Source organism: Myotis myotis, unplaced genomic scaffold, assembly GCF_014108235.1.
Source record: "Myotis myotis isolate mMyoMyo1 unplaced genomic scaffold, mMyoMyo1.p scaffold_m19_p_40, whole genome shotgun sequence".
Lineage (NCBI taxonomy): Eukaryota > Metazoa > Chordata > Mammalia > Chiroptera > Vespertilionidae > Myotis > Myotis myotis.
In genome coordinates this window covers 974,312-995,894 of record NW_023416347.1, presented here as the reverse complement: position 1 = coordinate 995,894, position 21,583 = coordinate 974,312, and the positions used below count along the sequence as shown (strand labels likewise).

The 21,583-nt window shown below is 43.9% G+C and overlaps 2 pseudogenes; both read right to left on the bottom strand.

Moving 5' to 3' along the window:
• The window catches only part of LOC118654976, a 16,619-nt pseudogene extending 4,196 nt beyond the window's left edge, over window positions 1-12,423 (bottom strand).
• Window positions 12,424-15,571: 3,148 nt separating this feature from the next.
• On the bottom strand, window positions 15,572-21,106 carry LOC118654975 (annotated as a pseudogene).
• Window positions 21,107-21,583: the final 477 nt, after the last annotated feature.

Here is a 21,583-nt window from a genome sequence, read left to right as displayed (position 1 = left end):
GACATAGGCAATAATGTGGTGAGGGCCTAGAAGCAGTGGGGGCAGGATAGAGGGAGGCAAAGGGGGATGGAGACGGGGGAAATTGGGAACATCTGTAATAGAGTCAATAATCAATAATAAAAAAGAATAGTTTGCCCACATGGCATGGTTCAGTGCTTGGACGTGGACCCATGAACCATGAGATCACTGGTTTGATTCCAGGTCAGGCACATGCCCAGGTTGGAGAGCTCCATCCCAGCAGGGGGCATGCAGGAGGCAACTGATCAATGATTCTCTCTCATCATTGATGTTTCTCCATCTCCCTCACTCTCTAAAAAAGCAATAAAAACATTTTAAAAATCATAGTGTTAAGATTGATTTGATTCAACAACACCAAAGTGAAGAGGCACTTTTCATCTAATTCACTGCAATCTTTCACACTCACTATGAATGCAATGTTTCTGTCATACTGGTGGTTATATTTAAACCTCAGAGTCATACAAAAAATGACACCAGGGCCCAGTTGATAGAGCATCAACCTGCAGACTGAAGGGTCCCAGGTTCAATTCTGGTCAGGGGCACACGCCCGGATTGCAGGCTTGATCCCCAGTAGGGGGCATGCAGGAGGCAGCCAAACAATGATTCTCTCTCATCATTAATGTTTCTATCTCTCTCTCCCTCTCCCTTCCTCTCTGAAATCAATTAAAAATATATATATAAAGAATGACACCAGTGTATGAAATTTCATACATCACAGGACATGGCTCCTTTAGTGTATGTGGGGAAGAATTCCCCTAAACATTGTTGAGAATTATGTAATACTTATTGTGACCAGAGACTATAATTAATATTGTGCACAGAAACACCTCAGCTGGGTGGGTATCATCCAGTGCACTGAAACGCCCTGGTTCAATTCCAGGTCGGTGCACAGCCCCACCTGTGGCCCCAGTAGGGAGTGTGCAAGAGGCAGCTCATGTATATTTATCTATCTCTCTCCCCCTTCCCACCTCTTTTCCTAAAAAAATAAAATAAAGGCATTTTTTAAAGCACAAGTGCTGTGCTTTATGTACTCATAACTGAAAGTCCACTTATGCCACACCTTGAATATAGTGACAGATCAATTTATTTCACCTGTGATGTTTCACAGCTTTATCTCTAGGTCAAGGCTCACAAAATAACACACGTTAGAAAAGTGCGCTTTCTTGCATATCAGTGCTCATTTCCTGGGAGGAACAGCTTTGCCTCAGTGGCAGAAAATGTTGGCAAGCAGTGAAGACTACTGCCATGGAATTCATAGGAACGCCGCAAGAGAGAGACACATCAATGGCTTGCCTCCCTTATGTGCCCTGACATGGCCCTATTATTCAACCTGAAACTGAGGTCTTTGCCCTTGACCGTAATGGAACCAGAGACCATTGGCTCCTGGAGTCAAAGCTATAACCACTGCATTATCTGGCCAGGTCTTGTAGTCTTGCTTAAAAAACAGGAATCCAATAGGGGCATCTTGGAGGCTTATTTTGGCTTTCTAGAGATGATTTATTGAGCTTGATTTATTGTGAACGTCTGAGGCTGCTCATTATCTCAAATTCTATTGCTTTTATTCCATATCCTGTCCCATTGTTGTGAATTTTGGCCAGATCCTCTGAACTTCTGTGGATGCTTATCATCAATACTCCTCTGTGTATGTCATTTTCTTCTGGGGTACTATCATTGTGGTAAGTATACTAAAGTACCTGACAGATACACCTTTAAGCAAAAGTGTCAGCCACTGGACATTTTATTTGTATTCAGTTCTGAAAAGTTCCCTCTGGTACAGAGGAACCCATCAGAAGGCAGTCTGGGGCTCAAGGCAAACTGTGAGGCCTCCTGCAGTGAAGGACAAACTGTCCACAGTGCCCACAGTTCAGCCATGACCCCACTTTCTGACCAGGTTGTCAAAACCAACCACGGTGACTATCGTCAGCTTCCTGGTCAAAGCACATGCTGAACTGTGGGTTCCACGCCAGTAGGTGGCCTGTAGGAGGCAGCCTATCAATGATTCTCTCTCATCATTGATGTTTCTATCTCTCTCTCTTCCCTAACCTCTCTGCACTCAATAAAAACATTTTGAAATGTATTTTTAAAATCAATAATATGTAAACAAAACTATAAAAGAAATATTTAAGACTTGCATTTCCCAATTATTTTACTATTTTATTATAAACTGGAGGCCTGGGTGCACAAAATGCATGCATGGGTAGCGTCCTAAACCTGGCCAGCAATCAGGGCTGATCAGGGCCTTCCGGCTGCCAGCCGGGGCCTGCCTTTTGGCTGTGAGCAGGGCCTTCAGGCTGCCAGCCGGGGGACTTCCTTCATTCCATGCCGCCCCCTGGTGGTCAGCACATGTCATAGTGAGGGATCAGTATCCCAGTCAAACTCTTGTGGGGACAACTTGCATATTAGGCTTTTAGATATATAGATGTTCTTGGGGATACCGACTGCTACCTTATCAATATGTGGGAAATAAAATATGATGATTTGCCTACTGAAATATCTTATCATATCCTTGTTCAGTGCCATCATTTTGGCATTTTGAAACTAACCACAACGAGGGTATTTACATGAGGGAAGTTAACAAAGATTACAAACCTAGACTTCACTTAATGTATTACTGAATGCTTATGCTTAGAAAAGAGTGGTGGAGAATGTGAACAATGCATATAAAACCTGTAAGTATATGATACATGTGGATTTAAACTGTACATAGGTTAAAAATTGAGAAAAACATTTTCCTTACAGTATTCAAAACCCATAGTTCCATACAGCAAGAAGTCATTCAGTTATGGAGGAATGAGTGAAATTCAAATATATGTCTTAGATTGTGAACTGTCCGGATATTGGTTAAAATAATAAGTAATTTTAAAAATAGGCAAATTTCTGAGCCAACATCTTAACAAAGGAGATAAAGAAAATGAAAGTAAATGTATGAAAAAATGTTCACCACCAAAAATTCTTAGGAAATGAAATGAAAGCAAAAGCAAGTTCATATATAGATAATTGCGGACCTACTATTTAAAAAGATTAACCATTGCCTGTCCTTGCACGGTTGAACAAAACTGGAATTTTTATATGCTGGGTATGGGTGGGAAGGCAAGGTGCATGACAATTTTAAATCACAGTTCTGCATATGTTAAAATGTGAAACATTCACATACACTGCAACAGTTTGATTAGTAGAATGCATATCTATAAAGATAACTGAATGCAAATATTCCAAACAGATTTATTTATAATACCCCAAACCTGGAAATAACCAATTCTATAGACAGATCAATAGATGAAGTAGTTATTCATAGAATGCAATACTAATCAGGAACAAAACAAATTCAATATTCACATAAGCATTTGTGTTGAATCTCAAAATATCTGTGTAGCACTGTCTGGTTTGGCTCAGTGGATAGAGGAGTGTCGGCCTGCAGACTGAAAGGTCCCAGGTCCAATTCCAGTCAAGGGCACATGCCTGGGTTGAAGGCTTGATCCCCAGTAGGGAGCATGCAGGAGGCAGCAGATCAATGATTCTTCTCATCATTGATGTCTCTCTCTCTCCCTCTCTCTCGCCTCCCTCTCTCCCTCCCTTCCTCTCTGAACACAAATAAAATATATTTAAAATATATCTGTGTAGCATTATGAACACCAGTGTTTGTTAAAAAGTACACACCATATAGCACGTACTAAACTATGAAGAATATGAACTAATCTAATGTAAAGGATGGAAAATTAATGATTGCATGAATGACTGGGAAAGTCAGAAAGGGATTATAAAAGGGCAGGAGGAAAATGAAGAGTGTGGGAAATGTAGATTTAGAGGTGTTGGTATGGAAAATAATAACAAATAAAAATACAGGAATAAACTCTGCTTTCACCTTGTGCCTCAGTTGGGTGGGTGTCATCCAGTGAACTACAAGGTTCCTGGTTGAATTCCAGGTCAGTGCACAGACCCGCCCGGGTCCCCAGTAAGGGGTGTGTGGGACGGAGCTCATGGAAGCTTATCTCTCCCCCCCACACGCGCCTTCCTCTCTCTAAGTAAAATGAAACAAAGGTATTTTTAAAAATATTTTTTTAAAAGAACAAGAGCTGTGTTTTCTGTACTCACAACTGAAAGTCTACTTTTGCCACACTTTGTATATAGTGACAGATAAGATTATTTCACGTGTGATGGCTTCACAGCTTTAGTGCACTTTCTTGCATGTCAGTTTCTATATCCTGAGAGGAACATCATTGTCTCAGCGGAAGCAAATATTGGCAAGCAGTGAAGACTACTGTCTTGGAATCCAAAGGATTGATGACTGGTTACAAAAGACACCTCCTGGGACTGATTACAGGATTATCCTTCTTTTAGCTTTGAGTTCTTACATATTGAGAAATGACTTTGTGGTGAACACCTTACAGAGACCAGGGGAATCCACAAATCCATTACATAATTTTCTCTGCCAATGACTTCAGCTACAGGAAACATTTTTGGAGGTGCTGAGAATGTCTGTACACAAAGGTCACACAAGAGACAGGCCCAGGAACATTTGTGGATTTATGTTCAGAAGAGACACTTTCCATATAATTTACTGCAGTCTCTCTCATCACTATGAATACAGTGTTTCTGTCTCAATGGTAGGTTAACCTCAGAGTCTTACAACAAATGTCACAAGACTATGAAATTTCGTACTTCATGGCACTTGGCTTCTTTGCAGTATGTGGGGAGGAGTTCCCCTAAACATTGATAAGAATTAAGTAATACATACTGTGAACAAAGAACATAATTCATATTGTTCACAGAAGGACAGCAAAGGCCTCTTCTTCTGGGTGACCATTGACCTCACTCATAACCAAGGTACCAGGATATAAATTAAGACCACAAAGGTATGCAATCTTTCTTTCAACACCTTGGGCAGCAATGCAAAATAAGCCAGTTTTGGATGAAGAATGATTTTCTGCCATCATGTTCTCCTTTCCAAAGCACTGAAGGTTTGATGTCCCCACAATATTGGTTCACATCTACATGCTGACAAATCACAACAGTGCTTTCAAAACATTGCAGGCAGTGAATAGAACCATCACAATTAAAGGTACAACAGGAAAAACATCTTTACCAAAATATCATAAACCATAGCCAGAGTGTTCAAATTGGTGAAATAGAACCTAAGCCAATCATCACAGCATAATGTGAGAACCATGAACTCCCTGAATGAGGTACCACTTCTTTTCTGAGGATGGCTGTTCTGGACAAACCCTGGGCGTCAGGCCCATTCCCTAGTCAGACAGAAAGGAATGAAGATCCTGCCAAGAGTTCAGAGTATTTAGAATTTATTCAAGCACAAGAGAGCACACAGGGATTGTGACTGATTCACACTGTTCAGGTGAGCCAAGTGGTAGAAGTGAAATCAGTTCAGCCACAATCAGTCTGAGGGACATCAATCGGAATGGAGGCCTGGACAGAATGGCAAGTTCAAGTAGCTCCTTAAAGCATCACTTGTACCTGAAACTTATGAGGAATCTAGCAGAGTGTATGTCCTGATCAAAAGGGATCATATTAAGGCAACTGTGTATCATAGAGTCTCCTTCAGTGTTGTTATTCTGAGTAAGAAAAATGAAACATTCCCTTCACATTTATGGGTTTTCTCCAGTGTGAAGTCTCAGGTGTCTCATAAGGCTATATTTTTGGCTAAAAGATTTCCCACAATCCTCTACACTCATAAGGCTTTTCTCCAGTGTGAACTCGCTTGTGGATAAGGAGCTGACTATTTTGCCTAAAAGACTTCCCACATTCACTACACACATAAGGATTTTCTCCTGTGTGAACTCTATTGTGGATAAGGAGATGACTATTTTTTCTAAAAGTCTTTCCACATTCACTACACACATGAGGCTTTTCTCCAGTGTGAACTCTATTGTGGATAAGGAGCTGACTATTATCCCTAAAGGACTTCCCACATTCACTACACCCATAAGGTTTTTCTCCAGTGTGAACTCTCTTGTGGATAAGGAGCCGACTATTTTATCTAAAGGATTTCCCACATTCACCACACTCATAAGGTTTTTCTCCAGTGTGAACTCTCTTGTGGATAAGGAGCCGACTATTTTGCCTAAAGGATTTCCCACATTCACCACACCCATAAGGCTTTTCTCCAGTGTGAACTCTGTGGTGTTGAATGAGGTTGGAACTCTGACTGAAGGACATCCCACAATCTGTACATTCATATGGCTTTTCTCCACGGTGAGTTCTCTGATGTCGAATGAGGGTGGAATTCTGACTGAAGGACTTCCGACAATCTGTACACTCATACCACTTTTCTTCACGGTGAACTCTTTTATGTCGAATGAGGTTAAAGATTCATCTAAAATTTTTCCTACATTTGCCACACTCTCCAGAACACTCACCCTGAAATTCAAGAAGTTTGAGGGTGTGCCTGGCAGCGTTTTCACATTCACCCCACTGGTGATGACTTTTTCCACTGAGAAATTCTTGTGAAATCTCACTGTCCCAGTGTGGCTCCTCAGTATTATGAGTTGCCTGGTGCTGGAGAAGCTCTGAGAGAGTTTGGGAATCTTCCCCAACCACCCTGCTGTTTGAAGGCACCTCTGATAAGTCGAAGCTGCACCTGGTCACAAATGAGGCCTTGTCCGTAGCTTCTTTCCAGGACGTCTTTCCCCTGGCATCCCTCTGTTGCTGGTGAGGGTTTGCACTGAAACAGAAGTCTCTCACACATGCCTCACTGAAGAAGCCTTTGTGCTCCAAGTGTGCTGCTTGTAAGTCATTCAGGTGCAAAATATCTTTTAACACCGAGAAACACTGCTTACATGGATGGTTCTTCTGGGTTGCTGGAGCTGTCTTAGAAGCCCTGACCTGTGACTCTCCTTGTATAAATACACTCCTATTAAAACAGGCCTCCTCATCATCCTTTTTATGCAAACAACCTGAAAACAGAAAAAAGGTGAGGAAATGAATGTTGATTGTGGTGACAGAGGGAAGTTCCATTACAAAAGGGTGTTGCCCATGACACCATGGCTCCATGAAAATATCTGAAAAGAGGAAATATGCAGAAAGGATTAACAAGAGGCTTCTGTGAAGTTCTGGTTCTCTGAAGGTCATAAAGGAAGGAAGACCACACCAGCAATATGACACAAAGATGGCAAATACCACATGGAAGAGAGGTAAGACTTCCAGCCCTTCCTTAGGCTAACAATGTTCACTAGGGCTTATCTGCAGGTGACATAGGCAACATATGCAGAATTTTGATTATTTCTTATCTCAAGAAAAATTCAATAAATGAGTAGCTGTTTTTCAAGGACTACTTAAGTATGTATGTACACCTCATAACACATGTGCAGGTCAATGTTGAAGAATACTGCAGAGGCAGCAGTGCAGAGGAGCAGGTGATGTAAATATGCCACAAAGGTGAACATGGCAGAATGCTAGAAAATCACAGGTGAAATGACATGTCAGAAAGTGTAAAGGAGAACTATAGTATTTCGGGAGAACCAAGATGGCGGCATAGGTTAACGCCGGAGATTGATGCCTCCAACAACCAATTCAAGGGTACACCTAAAAGACGGAACGGACATCATCCAGAACCACAGGAAGGCTGGCTGAGTGGAAGCCCTACAACTAGAGGAAAAAGAATATCATACCCAGACTCAGAGGAGGCGCAGTGCTGAAGTGAAATACTCAAGTGCGGAGTGCGCCCAGAGCGGGCTGGTGGCAGAGGGCGCGGTTGTTGTTTTCAATCGGGAGGGAGGTTCAGAATCTGAGCTCCAGATCTGGGCGAGTCTCTAGGGACCCAGACTCAAACAAGAGAAGCGGGACTGTCTGGCTTCGGTCGGAACTCGAATGCAGCTTTCTCTCCGAGGTTTGCAGCGGTTGCTGGGACTCTGTGAGGCAGAGCCCCTAGGGACGGAACTGAGAGCAGCCATAACTGCTTGCTCCACCCACCCTGTTTGATCCCATGCGACCAGTCCCGCCCCGCCCCACCCAAGCCCTGCACAGAGCCATTTGCAGGAGAGCCTCAGGAAAAGGCTAGATTAGCACCTCCCTAGAGGACAGAAGTTTTCCCACTGCAGACACAGCTGACTCTCACAGCCAGTTGGCCTGGAGGTCAAATCCCCCCAGTATTAACTACAACAATCAAGGCTTAACTACAACAAGACTGCGCACAAAGACCACTAGGGGGTGTACCAAGAAAGCATAAAAAAAATGCGGAGACAAAGAAAAAAGACAAAATTGTCAATGGAAGATATAGAGTTCAGAACCACACTTTTAAGGTCTCTCAAGAACTGTCTAGAAGCTGCCGATAAACGTAATGAGATCTACAAGAAATCTCATGAGACCCTCGATGTTATGATAAAGAACCAACTAGAAATTAAGCATACACTGACTGAAATAAAGAATACTATACAGACTCCCAACAGCAGACCAGAGGAGCGCAAGAATCAAGTCAAAGATTTGAAATGCGAAGGAGCAAAACACACCCAACAGGAAAAGCAAAATGAAAAAAGAATCCGAAAATACGAAGATAGTGTAAGGAGCCTCTGGGACAGCTTCAAGCATACCAACATCAGAATTACAGGGGTGCCAGAAGATGAGAGAGAGCAAGATATTGAAAACCTATTTGAAGAAATAATGACAGAAAACTTCCCCCACCTGGTGAAAGAAATAGACTTACAGGTCCAGGAAGCACAGAGAACCCCAAACAAAAGGAATCCAAAGAGAACCACACCAAGACACATCATAATTAAAATGCCAAGAGCAAAAGACAAAGAGAAAATCCTAACAGCAGCAAGAGAAAGAAACTCAGTTACATACAAGGGAATACCCATACGACTGTCAGCTGATTTCTCAACAGAAACTTTGCAGGCCAGAAGGGAATGGCAAGAAATATTCAAAGTGATGAATACCAAGAACCTACAACCAAGATTACTTTATCCAGCAAAGCTATCATTCAGAATTGAAGGTCAGATAAAGAGCTTCACAGATAAGGAAAAGCTAAAGGAGTTCATCACCACCAAACCAGTATTATATGAAATGCTGAAAGGTATCCTTTAAGAAGAGGAAGAAGAAGAAAAAGGTAAAGATACAAATTATGAACAACAAACATGCATCTATCAACAAGTGAATCTAAGAATCAAGTGAAAAATAATCTGGTGATCATAACAGAATCAGGGACATAGAAAGGGAATGGACTGACTATTCTTGGGGGGGAAAGGGGTGTGGGAGATGCGGGAAGAGACTGGACAAAAATCGTGCACCTATGGATGAGGACAGTGGGTGGGGAGTGAGGGCGGAGGGTGGGGCGGGAACTGGGAGGAGGGGAGTTATGGGGGGAAAAAGAGGAACAAATGTAATAATCTGAACAATAAAGATTTAATTTAAAAAAAAAGAAAGTGTAAAGTAGTTAAAAGGAAAGGTAAAAATTAGGTGTGGGCAGTGGCACCTGCATCTGATCAGTGATGGAATTGATCTAGTTCCTGGTATAATTTGAAAACAGCCCTTGTGTCATACATTCTGCTAATTTCCACTCAGCTGGGCCAGGCCTCCTCTGAGACCATCCTGCATGTTCTCCCGGTACCACCTTCTCTACAAATACATAAAACCGAAATATTCCAAGTATTAATGAAAGATGACAGAGGTGACCATCCAGCCCTGGTCCAGAGCAAATCCACTTGGAATAGTATTCAGGGAAGGTAATATTACAAACACCAATTGAAGGAGGGTCTTACAAGAACAGCCCATAGTTCATGTAAGTAAAGAACATAATCTGGCACAGGCAGTCACCCAGAACCTTTATCCGGAGGAAAGGTGCAGAAGTGGAAGCCATGGATCTAGACATAGTCACCCGTCCAGGGAGAGAAACAGCAAGTGGGACCCATTAAGCTGTCTGTAAGATGACTGGCTCCCAGACACATCCTGCACTTTCTGAGGAAAACAGTGTTAAATAATTTTGTGGAGTCTATTCCTCAGGGCTCTCCACACAGCTCAGCACTGGCATCCAGAGCACATTTCACATGAGAGTGAGGACAATTTGCAGAGCCCATGGTCTGGCTGTAGGAGAGAGAAAGCTACAGGTGGAATATAAAGGAAGAGAGGCCATCATCTCAGTCCATTAGGAGAGATGTGAGGGTCTTACCTACAGATGATACAAGTGCAAATACTTCCAGCATCACTTTGCAGTACAGAAGTCTCTGAGCCTCATCAAGGATTCCCCACTCCTCTGGAGAGAAGGCAATGGCCACATCCTCAAAGTTCATATCCTGTCATAATGGGGACAGTTTAGTCCATTATCAGCTTCTCTCCTAAGATTTTACATTTATCATACACCCCAACTTCCATATCCATCTGCTCCCTACACTTCTGACTACAAAGAAGATATCAGGCCTTTGTTTCATCAAAGACACTCACTCCTTATATTCCTACTGATACAGTGTCTTCCCACGACAATAAGGGCAATGAGCATATAGATCATACCTGCTTTCTAGTACAAACATGTTGGCCACACTGTGCCTTTTGAATACAGTGGGTGTCATGAATATAGGATATGGATAGATGTTGTCCATAATGAGAGTATGAGTGATTTGACACTGTTATTGTCAGGCAATAACCTTGTTGTTCCCTACATTCTCATTCCAAGTCCCTGAAAATTTTGGCATCACACTTCACCCTTTTGACACCAAGCCTAGGGTGCTGAGGCCATCACTTTGCACTTCCTGCCGCACATGTCTTTGAAACACACATCTCTCACACAGCTTCATTCCCAGGGGAATAATGCCAAAAGTAAGACAAATACATCATGACTTGAACCAGTTTTCTTCTTCACCTTCTTTTCCAATACTCCAATTCACCCCTTCAGTAATGTATTTCTCTCTTACCCTTCACCCTTCCCAATGCCAGCCTAGATGACACTGATGTATGCTCTCTCATTCCTATTGATCACTGTAACTGCCCTCTACAACGAAATGCAGGTTGCTCATATATTTCACCTAATCTCTGGACCAAGAATGTACCACTGTGGAATAGACCCTCTTTTCAGGAATTAATCTGAAATTCACCATATCACATTATCCAGACATCACCAGAAATGAACTCCACTTTCATTCCCTCTTATGTTGATTTCAGTGGCCCTGCAGCCATGAATGCACATGCCCTATCCAAGTACACATTACTCTTCCTACCATAACTCTCTCAATCCTACACTCCCACAGTCCCAGCCCCCATAGTCATCTCCCTGACTTCCTACTCATTACTCAGTAAGTGTGGTTTTGTTAATGCCTGGAAAATTCAAACAAAATTAAGTTCTACACCAACTCTCATAGTCCACACTCAATGAGGCGCCTTCAGTCCTTCCATCCACACTCAATGAGGAGCCTTCAGTTCTTCCGTCCACACTCAGTGAGATCCCTTCTATGAAAACCTCCTTCCCTGATTGTTTTTTCCTTCCACCACAACTATTGAGAACCACATCAAATCTCAGATATCCAGAGCCCACCTCTTCTGGTGCTGCACTTGAGGTCCCTTCACCAGTCACAGCCTTCAGCACTCAAGTTCCATCACCTATGGCCCTCTCTCCCAGGTCCAGTGTGTCTCACATATGACCACTCATTCCCGTATGTAATTTAGTCAGACTACTGACCACACTAGCTCTCAACACAATCCTGGTTTGCGATTCACAAGTAAAGATGCAACAGCTGCCTTCTCTTGTTTTAATTGCTCTTTGCTCTCCAATTAAACAGAAAAAAAAGTTTTTAAAAAGATGATCTACTACTCTACCCTGGTCACTACACTCCCGACTTTAAGTAGGTTTCTACCTGAACTTCTCCTGAGTACCAGATGCTCATGAGCTCTCTGAAATATCGCACACCAATACAGACCAAAAAATAAGTTTGCTATCCCCAATGAACATTACACTTGTACTCTGAATATCTGCATCTCAGTTGATGGTGCTTCCATACCTGCAGCTCCAAATGCAAACCTTCAAGTCATCCCTGGCTCTTACCTCTCTCTCAGCCTGAAAATTAGAAAATCCACTTGGCCGAACATAAAACACAAACCCAGAATCCAACAGCTTATTTCACCCCCACAGTCACCAGCATGGGCCACTTACCATCATGCTCACCACAGCAACCTCCATCCTAGACTTTCTACCACCTCCCTCACAGCCATTTGCTTTGTTATTCTTCAGCCACCCGAAGTCTAATGAGACCTGGGTCAGATCACCTGCCTCTGCTGCTCCAAATCTTCCATTACTCCCATCACCTGCAGACCAGACTCCAAAGGTATCACAAGCTCCTCTAGACCTCACTCCTGTCCCATTGTTACCAGTTCCTATTTTAGAAAATGGACACAAGCCCCAGCTGGTTTTTCTCAGTGGATAGAGCACCAGCCTGTGAACTGAAGGGTCCCGGGTTTGATTCGGGTCAGGGGTACATGCCAGGGTTGTGGACTTAATCCCCAGTGGGGGGCCTGCAGGAGTCAGCCCACCAATGATTCTCTCTGATCATTGATTTTCTATTTCCAACTCCTCCTCCCTTCCTCTCTGGAATCAATAAAAACATATTTTTTTTAAAAAGGACACCAGTTGGTTCCTGAATGAACTCAGTCTTCACTCTAAGCCTTTGCACATATAGGAACCTATGACTGGAAGGTCTACTCACATCTTATTCCACTGTTTGCCAAAAACAGGGATCATTTCAGACAAACTTAGACATGTCCTTAGAATTCTGGGTTTGGTGTCTTATCAAGGTCCCCAGATATAAGGGCTAGAAGAGAGGCAAGACAATCCCATGATACCACTATCTCAGAAGTTGTAAGAGTGTGAGGCCCTGATATCAGTTCCACAAATCAGCATCCTTAAACCACTCTGCATTTGCAGGAATCTGTGTTCAGAGAAAGATCTGTTGAGACTCTGGCCACCAACCCCAGGACCCATGGGGTCAGACTGCTCAGTACCGTTTCCCAGCCAATGGGGCCATGTGTCCTGAAAATGACCACAATACTTCAAGACTCAGTCCTCAGTGCACACTCTTGCCAGTTACCTTATCTTTTATAGGACTTCTGCCTCCTGTCCCCAACTGCTATCATCTCTCTTCCAGTCTGTTCCTCTTCTGAGCTGCTTTGGGAAAACTTTAAAGAACTACCTCACACAATGTCCCTCTTTTGGTCAGGACCTTTCATGTCCCCAGTTTCCTGAGAATGAAAGTAAAACTCCTCGTACAAAACTCTGCCTCATCTTGTTTGTTGCCTACAGACACAAAACAAGTCCTGGGTTTCCCAAATCCTCCTAGTTCAGTCACACCATCACATCCTCACATGGAGGTATTGTAACCTGTTAACCTCTTTCCCCATTTTGTCACACATGAGCTACTCACTGTTCCTGGCAGTGAGACCTGGACTGCAGGACCCCAGAGGTGCCCACACGCCAGGCTGGAGGGTTAACTGGATGAGTCTTTGTCGAACTCTGTAAGCAGAAAGGAGTCCACGAGTCACAAAAGCCCAAATTCTGGCGTGTTGGGGCTCAGCAAACCGCAGACACACCAGTGCATAGGGAGATACTGCCTCTGATGCCTTGTCCTACTGGAGATCTGGTGCTGGGAAGCCTCAGTCTCTGTGAACAGACCAAAGAGGTCAACATGACCACCAGGTAGATTCAAGAAGTCCCAACAACGTACATTCAGGAAGTCCCACCCTCACCCATGTACACCTGGATAATATGCCTCTCCTGGGCTTTCATTGGCTAACTCCAGCCATCATTAGGAGCATAGCCCTTTAGGTAATATACCTTTCCAGGCCTCCCAGGTGTAAATAGGATCCCAATCACTCACTGACCATTGTGAATATTGGTGTTTGGAAGCCAGAATGTTGCTGGAAAATGACAACATTAGGATGGTGTGGCTGGTGGTAGTTTCTGGGGTTTGTTGTCTCCAACTGATTTTTTGGTGAAGTTATTTTGAGAGATAGGATGGGACAGGAAAAAGAGAAACATGGATCAGCTGCCTCCTGTCAACCCCTCACCCTCCCACTGGGAATCCAGCCATAACACCAGGCTTGTGCCTCATAAACAACTTAACCAGAAAACCTCCCACGGGAAGATGCTCAAACATCTGAGCTATTCCAGCTGTCAGATTTTTTTATGTTTAATATAAACATATCACATTATTTAAGAGTCAAATGAGGCTATGAGAGAATATATATAAACCAATTTTATTTGTTTAAAAACAACATTTGAAATGCTACAAAGAACAAAAAGTTAACACTTCATACATTGTTAGAATGTTTGTATTCAGTACACATTTTAAAGCTATGGAGCTAACAGCTACCGCATGTTTACTACATGTGCCAGGCCTGGAATTCAATGCTTTTCATGCATTATTATATCATTTAGTCCTCTCTGCAGCCTGAGATTTTATGAAGAGGGAATTGAGGCTCAGATGCTTGACAGAAATTGCCTGATTGTAGAGTTAATTAAAGGCAGGGCTGGAAGGCAAATCCAAGTGTTTCTAATAACAGAGCTCTGACTTATATCATTAGGCTCTGCTGCCTCCGGGAGAGTAGAATTGTTAACGCACAGCCATTAGAACCAGTAGATGTTGTAGTAACAAACAGCCCCAAAGCTTTAGTGGCTTATACTAAAGAAGGTCTCTTTCTTGTTCATGCCACATGTCCTCCCTGGTTCTCCAGGGACCAGGATAAAGGTGCAGCCACCATGTAGGTACCTGCTAGGTGTTAGTAGCAATGAACAAGGTGCAGCCACCATGTAGGTAACTTCTAGGTGTTAGTAGTAATGAACAGAGAGAATGCCAGTCTCTGATTCCAGACTCTTGTGTTAGTAGTGACAGTCTTCACTCCCACCACATTATTGGGTCAAAGCACATCACGGGGCTGCAGCCACATTCAGGGCTTTAAGAGGGGAACCTGACATACTTGGTGGGCCCTATGAAGGACACCATAAGGTGCCAATCAATCTGGGGGACTTTGGTAGGAAATAACCGCAGGAGTTAGTCTGCATGGATTGCTTTCTCTTCATCCAGGTGCACTTAGTCCCTGAGCTTCCCTAAGCCATCACGGGCAAGATTCAAATGCGTGAACTTCAAAAAGAGGAGTTTGGTCATTGTTCACTGGCAGTAAACTCAGAACTACTACTGAGTGAGAAGTTGTTTAAATCCCTGGCTGTCTCAGTTCCTACACTGTGGTGAGGGAGAAGACACATATGATAAGAGAGTTGATCAGGAAGCACACAGGACTGCAAGCATTCCAGCATCCATGTTCTTTTACATCAACATCAGTCACTACCCAGCCTCCAAGTCTCTTTATCATTTCAATTGCCCTGGTGGGCACTCCCCTTGGGGATCACAGTAAAATATGCTGACTTTTACATCAATGGTGACCCTGTACTTTCCAATCATTCTGTGCATGAACATGTGCTAAATGTGGTTTCTCCATTGTTCACCCCATCCCCACTGGGGCTCCTTCCTCCTGCTGGTCACAGTGCTCCCGGATGGCCATGCACTCCCACTAGATTACCAGGATACAGAAGTTCTGGAGTGATGCTCTGAACATCCCTGGGTACCTTCCTCTAGATGCCCTTCTTCAGCTCGTGGGACAAGACCAGCACGAAGGTGCTACTCATGCCCCTGAGGATGTTGGTGAGGCGCCCTTGAAGAAGGCCTTGACGCCCTCATCCTTGAAGACCTTCCACCAGCGCTCAATAGTGCCCATGCGCATGATGTCGGCTCCTTTGCGCCCGAATGCATCATCCTCCTTCATCGCCCGGGGCCAAAGGGGTAGGAAACCAGGCCCGCCAAGGCGTCACGGACTGGGCGATCATCCAGCTGGTGAGGATGTGGGTGCTCTTGGGGTATGGGGGCATGCCTTTGGCAATGTTGTACACCCAAAGTAGGCTGCCTGGTAGCTGATGATGATGCCTTGCGTGGAGAAGCTGAAACCCTGGTACCAGCCCCGGATGCCGTCCGACTTGCTGATCTGCACCAGGCAGGCTCTCAGGCCCTTGAACTGCCGCTCAGCGCCCGATGTCCCCACGTCGGCCACCAGCCGGGTCCGGGTGAAAACCAGGGGCAAAGGAAGCAGAGGGAGGTGGCCCGCCAAGTACCTCCAGGACTGGGTGTGCTTGTCCGCGCCCCCCAGGGTGACCTGCTTATCCTTATCCTTGAAGGCAAAGTTGAGGGCTTGGGTGGAGAAGTAGCAGATGGCGGATGGTCTTGGCCATGTCGCCCCTCCAGAAAGACAGCCCACCCTGCTCCTCCGGGATGCGCAGGATGCAGTCCACGTACTGCTTGTCGGCCGTGATCTGCTGTCTGGCATGTTGCACCTGCAACTGTGGCTTGACCTGCTCCATGGTGGCCACGGCCGTCTTGGTGGAGATGGCGGTGGCAACGCCTCCGGCCAGGAAGTCCTTGGTGAAGGAGATGGCCTGTTCCGTCTTGTCTTGGTGGCGCAGCACCGGGAGCTGAGGGCGTGGAGCTGAGGGGAGGCGCGGAGAGGAGCCGGGAGTGTGGGCGCCGCTGGTTCAGCGCTGCAGCTTCCACGCTGAGAATGATGTAATACATACTGTGAACAGAGAACATAATTCATATTGTTCACAGAAGCGCAGTAAAAGGCCTTCTCTTCAGGGTGACCATTGGCCTCACCAATAAACAAGGTATCAGGCTGCAAATTAAAACCACAAAGTCAGGCAGTCTTTCTTTCAAGGACTCAAAATAAGCCAATATTGGACAAAGAGTGATTTTCTACCAGCATGCTCTTCCTCCAGAAGCACAGAAAGTTTGACGGCCCCATAATATCTATTCACATCTACATGCTGACAGATTACCACTCTGCTTGCAAATCATCCCAGGCAGTGAATAGAGCAAACACAATTAAAGATGCAAAATAAAAACGCCTTTACAAAAATATCATAAACCAGAGCCATGTACAGCAAGCAGATTTCACATTGGTGAAACAGAACCTAAGCCAATCATCAAAGCATAATATGAGAAACACAGTGACCCTGAGAGAGGTACCATGTCTTAGCTGACTACGGGTATTCTGGACAAACCCTGGACCAGGCCCATTTTCTAATCAAAGAGAAAGGAATGAAGATCCTGCTAAGAGTTCAGAGTATTCAGAATTTTCTCAAGCACAAGTGAGCATGCAGGGTTTGTGACTGGTTCACACTGTTCAGGTGAGCCAGGTGGTAGAGGTGAAATCACTTCAGCCACAATCACTCACAGTGACATCAATGGGGTAATAGGTCTGGGCAGGATCACAAGTGCAAGGACCTCCTTAAAGTCTCACTGGTACCTGAAAGTTATGAGGAATCTAGCAGGGTGTATGCCCTGAATAAAAGGCTTTATGATAAGGTAAATGTGCATCACAGTCTCCTTCACTGTTGTTATTCTGAGGAAGACCAATAAAATTCCCTGCACATTTAAGGCTCTTCTCCAGTGTGAACTCTCAGGTGTCTAGTAGGGTTATAATTTCTGCTAAAAGATTTCCTACAATCAGTACATTCATAAGGCTTTACCCCAATGTGCACTCTCTGATGTTGAATGAGTGCATAGATATGCCAGAAAGACTTTCTATAGCAAGAATGTCAAACTCACGGCTCACTACGAATATTTTTATGGCCCAGCCAATATAACGGTATGTAAGAAATGTTTTAATAAAAAAATCATAACTTAATTTTTACAATATCCTGTTATACATAATTATTAATAATGAATTACAATGTTTGCGAATGACTGATGACTATAATTGTGTTACATTCATTTCCCTTACGCGCAGGCGCACCATTTCTCTCCACTAATACTAGCAGTGAATATTTTAGCAGCCAATTGCCACGTCATTAGTCTTGCAATGACTTGTTTGGTGTGTGAAACAGGAAATATTTCGCTTTCGGAGAACAAGAAAAAATAGGTTTATTTGCATTATGCTTATTAATTTGTGCAGTTATTCAGTGCCTGGTAAGTTAATGTTCAAGAAAAAATATTAATTTTTTATTAAAATGTTCTATTATTTTATGTTAACAGTCACTCATTTCTTTCAGCCCTTTGGTATTCAGCGTGTTTCTATCAAAATAAGCCTACATCTTTATAAAAATTGAAGCTTTTGGTTTTTTGCAGCCCACATAAACTTAAACCTTGTTTATTTGTCCTATGTTAGCCTCTGAGTTTGACATCCTTATTCTACAGTCATTACACTCATTACACTCATATGGCTTTTCTCCTGTGTGAACTCTCTTGTGTATAAGGAGGTGACTCTTTTGCCTGAAAGAATTCCCTCATTCACTACACTCATAAGTTTTTCTCCAGTGTGAACTCTCTGGTGTTGTGTGAGGTTACCACTTTGACTGAAGAACTTCCCACAATCACTACATTCATATAGCTTTTCTCCAGTGTGAACTCTCTGGTATTTAATGACAGTACTGCTTTCACTGAAGGATTTTCCACATTCTGTACACTCACAGGGCTTTTCTCCAGTGTGAACTCTCTGATGTTTAATGAGGATAGACATGTATCCGAAGGACTTCCCACAATCACTACACTCATATGGCTTTTCTCCAGTGTGAACTCTGTGGTGTTTAGTGAGGGCAGCCCTTTGACTGAAATGCTTCCCACATTCACTACACACATATGGCTTCTCTCCAATGTGAACTCTGGAGTCTAGTGACATCAGACCTGTGACTGAAGTACTTCCCACCATCATTACACTCATACTGCTTTTCCTTAATGTGAACTCTGTTGCGTTTAGAGAGAGCAGTGCTTTAACTAAAGACCTTCCCACAATCAGTACACCCATAGGGATTTTCTCTAGTGTGAATTCTCCCATGTTGAGGGTGGTTAAAGATTCGTCTAAACACTTTCCCACATTTATTATACTCATAAATCATATCTCCAGAGCAGAGACCTTTCTGATAAGCAACTTTTATTTTCTGGCTGGCAGCTGTTTCACATTCCACCCACTGGTGATGTCTTTTTCCACTGAGACATTCCTGTGAAATCTCATTGTTACTGTGTGGCTCCATAGTGTTAAGAGTGGCCTGGTGCTGGAGAAGCCCTAAGATGGCTGGGGAGTCTTCCCCAACCTCCGTCCTAGCTGCAGGCACCCCAGATAAGTAGAAGCAGCAACTGGTCACAAGCAAGGTACTCTCCATATCTTCTTTCCAGGGCTTCTCTCCACTGGCATCCTTCTGTTGCTGGTGAGGGTTTGCACTGAAACACAAGTCTCTCAAACATGCATCACTTAAGAACACATTCTTCTCAAAGTAAACCACTTGTAACTCACTCAGGTGCAAAATATCTTTTAACACTGAGAAGCACGGCTTACACAGATGGGTCCTCTGGGTCGCTGCAGCTGTCTTGGAAGCCCTGACCTGAGAATCTCCTACAGATACATTGTGCTGAGAATAGGCCTCCACATCATCCATCTTACGCCAATGACCTGAAAACGGAGGAATGATGAGGAAATGAATGTTGACTCTGGTGACAGGGGGAAGTCCCATCATAAAAGTGGGTTGTACATACTACATTGGTTTCATGCAATTGGCTGAAAATAAAAGACCTGGAAAGATGGATTAGTAAGAGGGCACTGTGAAGTTCTTGACACTGAAGATCACAAAACAAGGGAGACTTCAACAGAAATAGAGCAAAAACATGACAAGCACCACATGGAAGAGAAGCGGACTGTCCAGCTCATTCTGCTGCTAACAGCCTTCAGTAGACCTTCTCTGCTGGTGACATGGGCAAGCTGTGCAGAAGGTTGGTTAAATCACATTCCAAGTAAAATTCAATAAACAAGTAGCTGGTGTTTGAGGGGTGTTTAAGCATTTATGTGCTCCTCATAACACTTGCTTAGGTCCATGTTGTAGAATACTGCAGAAAGAGATGTGCAAAGGAATAGGTGATGTAAAAAGGACACAAAGGCAAAGATAGCCAAAGCTAGAAAGTCATTGATGAAATGAGAAGCCAGCAAAGTGCCAAATATGGAAAAGGAAATGTATAAATGAGGGGTGGCCATTGGAACTTGCACCAAACACCATTAGACAGGAGCAGGTTCCTGATACAATCTGATCACCATCCTTATGTCATACCTTCTCCCAGTTGCCACTCAGAAGGGCCAGGCATTCTCTAGGACAGCGGTTCTCAACCTGTGGGTCACGACCCCTTTGGCGGTTGAACGCCCCTTTCACAGGGGTCACCTAAGACCATCCTGCATATCAGGTATTTACATTACAATTCATAACAGTAGCAACATTACAGTTATGAAGTAGCAACGTAAATAATTTTATGGTTGGGTCACAACATGAGGAACTATATTTAAAGGGCCAGAAGGTTGAGAACCACTGCTCTAGGACCATCCTGTATATTCACCCTGGAGAAACCCAGGGTTCTACCTGCACCTCCTTCTCTAGAAATATGTACAAACTAAATATTCCAAGTATCAATGAAAGACAACAGAGGTGAGCAGCCATCACTTGCCCATAGCATTCGGCTTACAATAGCATTCAGAGAAGGTAATATTACAAACAGTTGAAGGAGGGTCTTACAAGAACAGCCCCTGGTTCATGTATGTGAAGAAGATACCTGGCACAGGCATTCACCAAGGTCTTTATCCACAGGAAAGGTGCAGAAGTGGATGCCATGGATCTGGATATAGTCACCCTTCCTGGGAGAGGAAGAGCAGGAGGGACCCATTAGGCTGTCTGTAAGATTGCTGACACCCAGACACTTCCTGCAGTTTCTGAGGCAACTGGTGTCAGGGAAGTTTGTGGAGTCTATTGCTCAGGGCTCTCTGACAGCTCAGCACTGGCAGCCACAGCCCATTAGACAAGACAGTGGGGGAAATTAGCAGAGCCCATGGTCTGGCTTTGAGAGAGAGAGAGAGAGAGAGAGAGAGAGAGAGAGAGAGAGAGAGAGAGAGAGAGCTAAGTCTGGAGAATAAATAAAGAGTGGGCATCACTTCAGGACACTAGGAGAGATGTGAAGGTCTTACCTACGAATGATACAAGTGCAAATAATTCCAGCATCACATCACAGTACAGACGTCTCTGAGCCTTATCAAGAAGCCCCCACTCCTCTGGAGAGTAGGCAATGGCCACGTCCTCAAAGTTCATATCCTGTCATAATGAGGACAGTACATCCCATGATAAGATTCTCTCTTGAGATGCCAAGTTTGTCACACTCCCCACCCTGCACATCCATCTGCTTCCTCTACTCCCCACATCAGAGAAGATAGCAGGCCTTAGTCCCATCAAAGTCAATCTCTCCTTATATTCCTACTGATGCTGTGTCTCTCACAACAATAAAGGCAGATGAGCAGTTAGAACATACCTGTGCTCTGGGCCTCAAATGAGAGTCACACTGCCCCTTTTCAATAACAGTGGGTGTCAGTAACACAGGGTAGGAAGAGATGCTGCACATAAAGGGAGTGTGAGTGACTTGACACTGGTCTTGTCAGGCAATACCCATGTTGTCCTCCAAATTGTCCCTCCAAGACACCAAACAACATGGTAATGACTCCAATCCCAGTTTGCTGAAGCCATCACTTTGCATTTCCTGCTGCCCATAGTTCTTTGATCCTCACTTGTCTC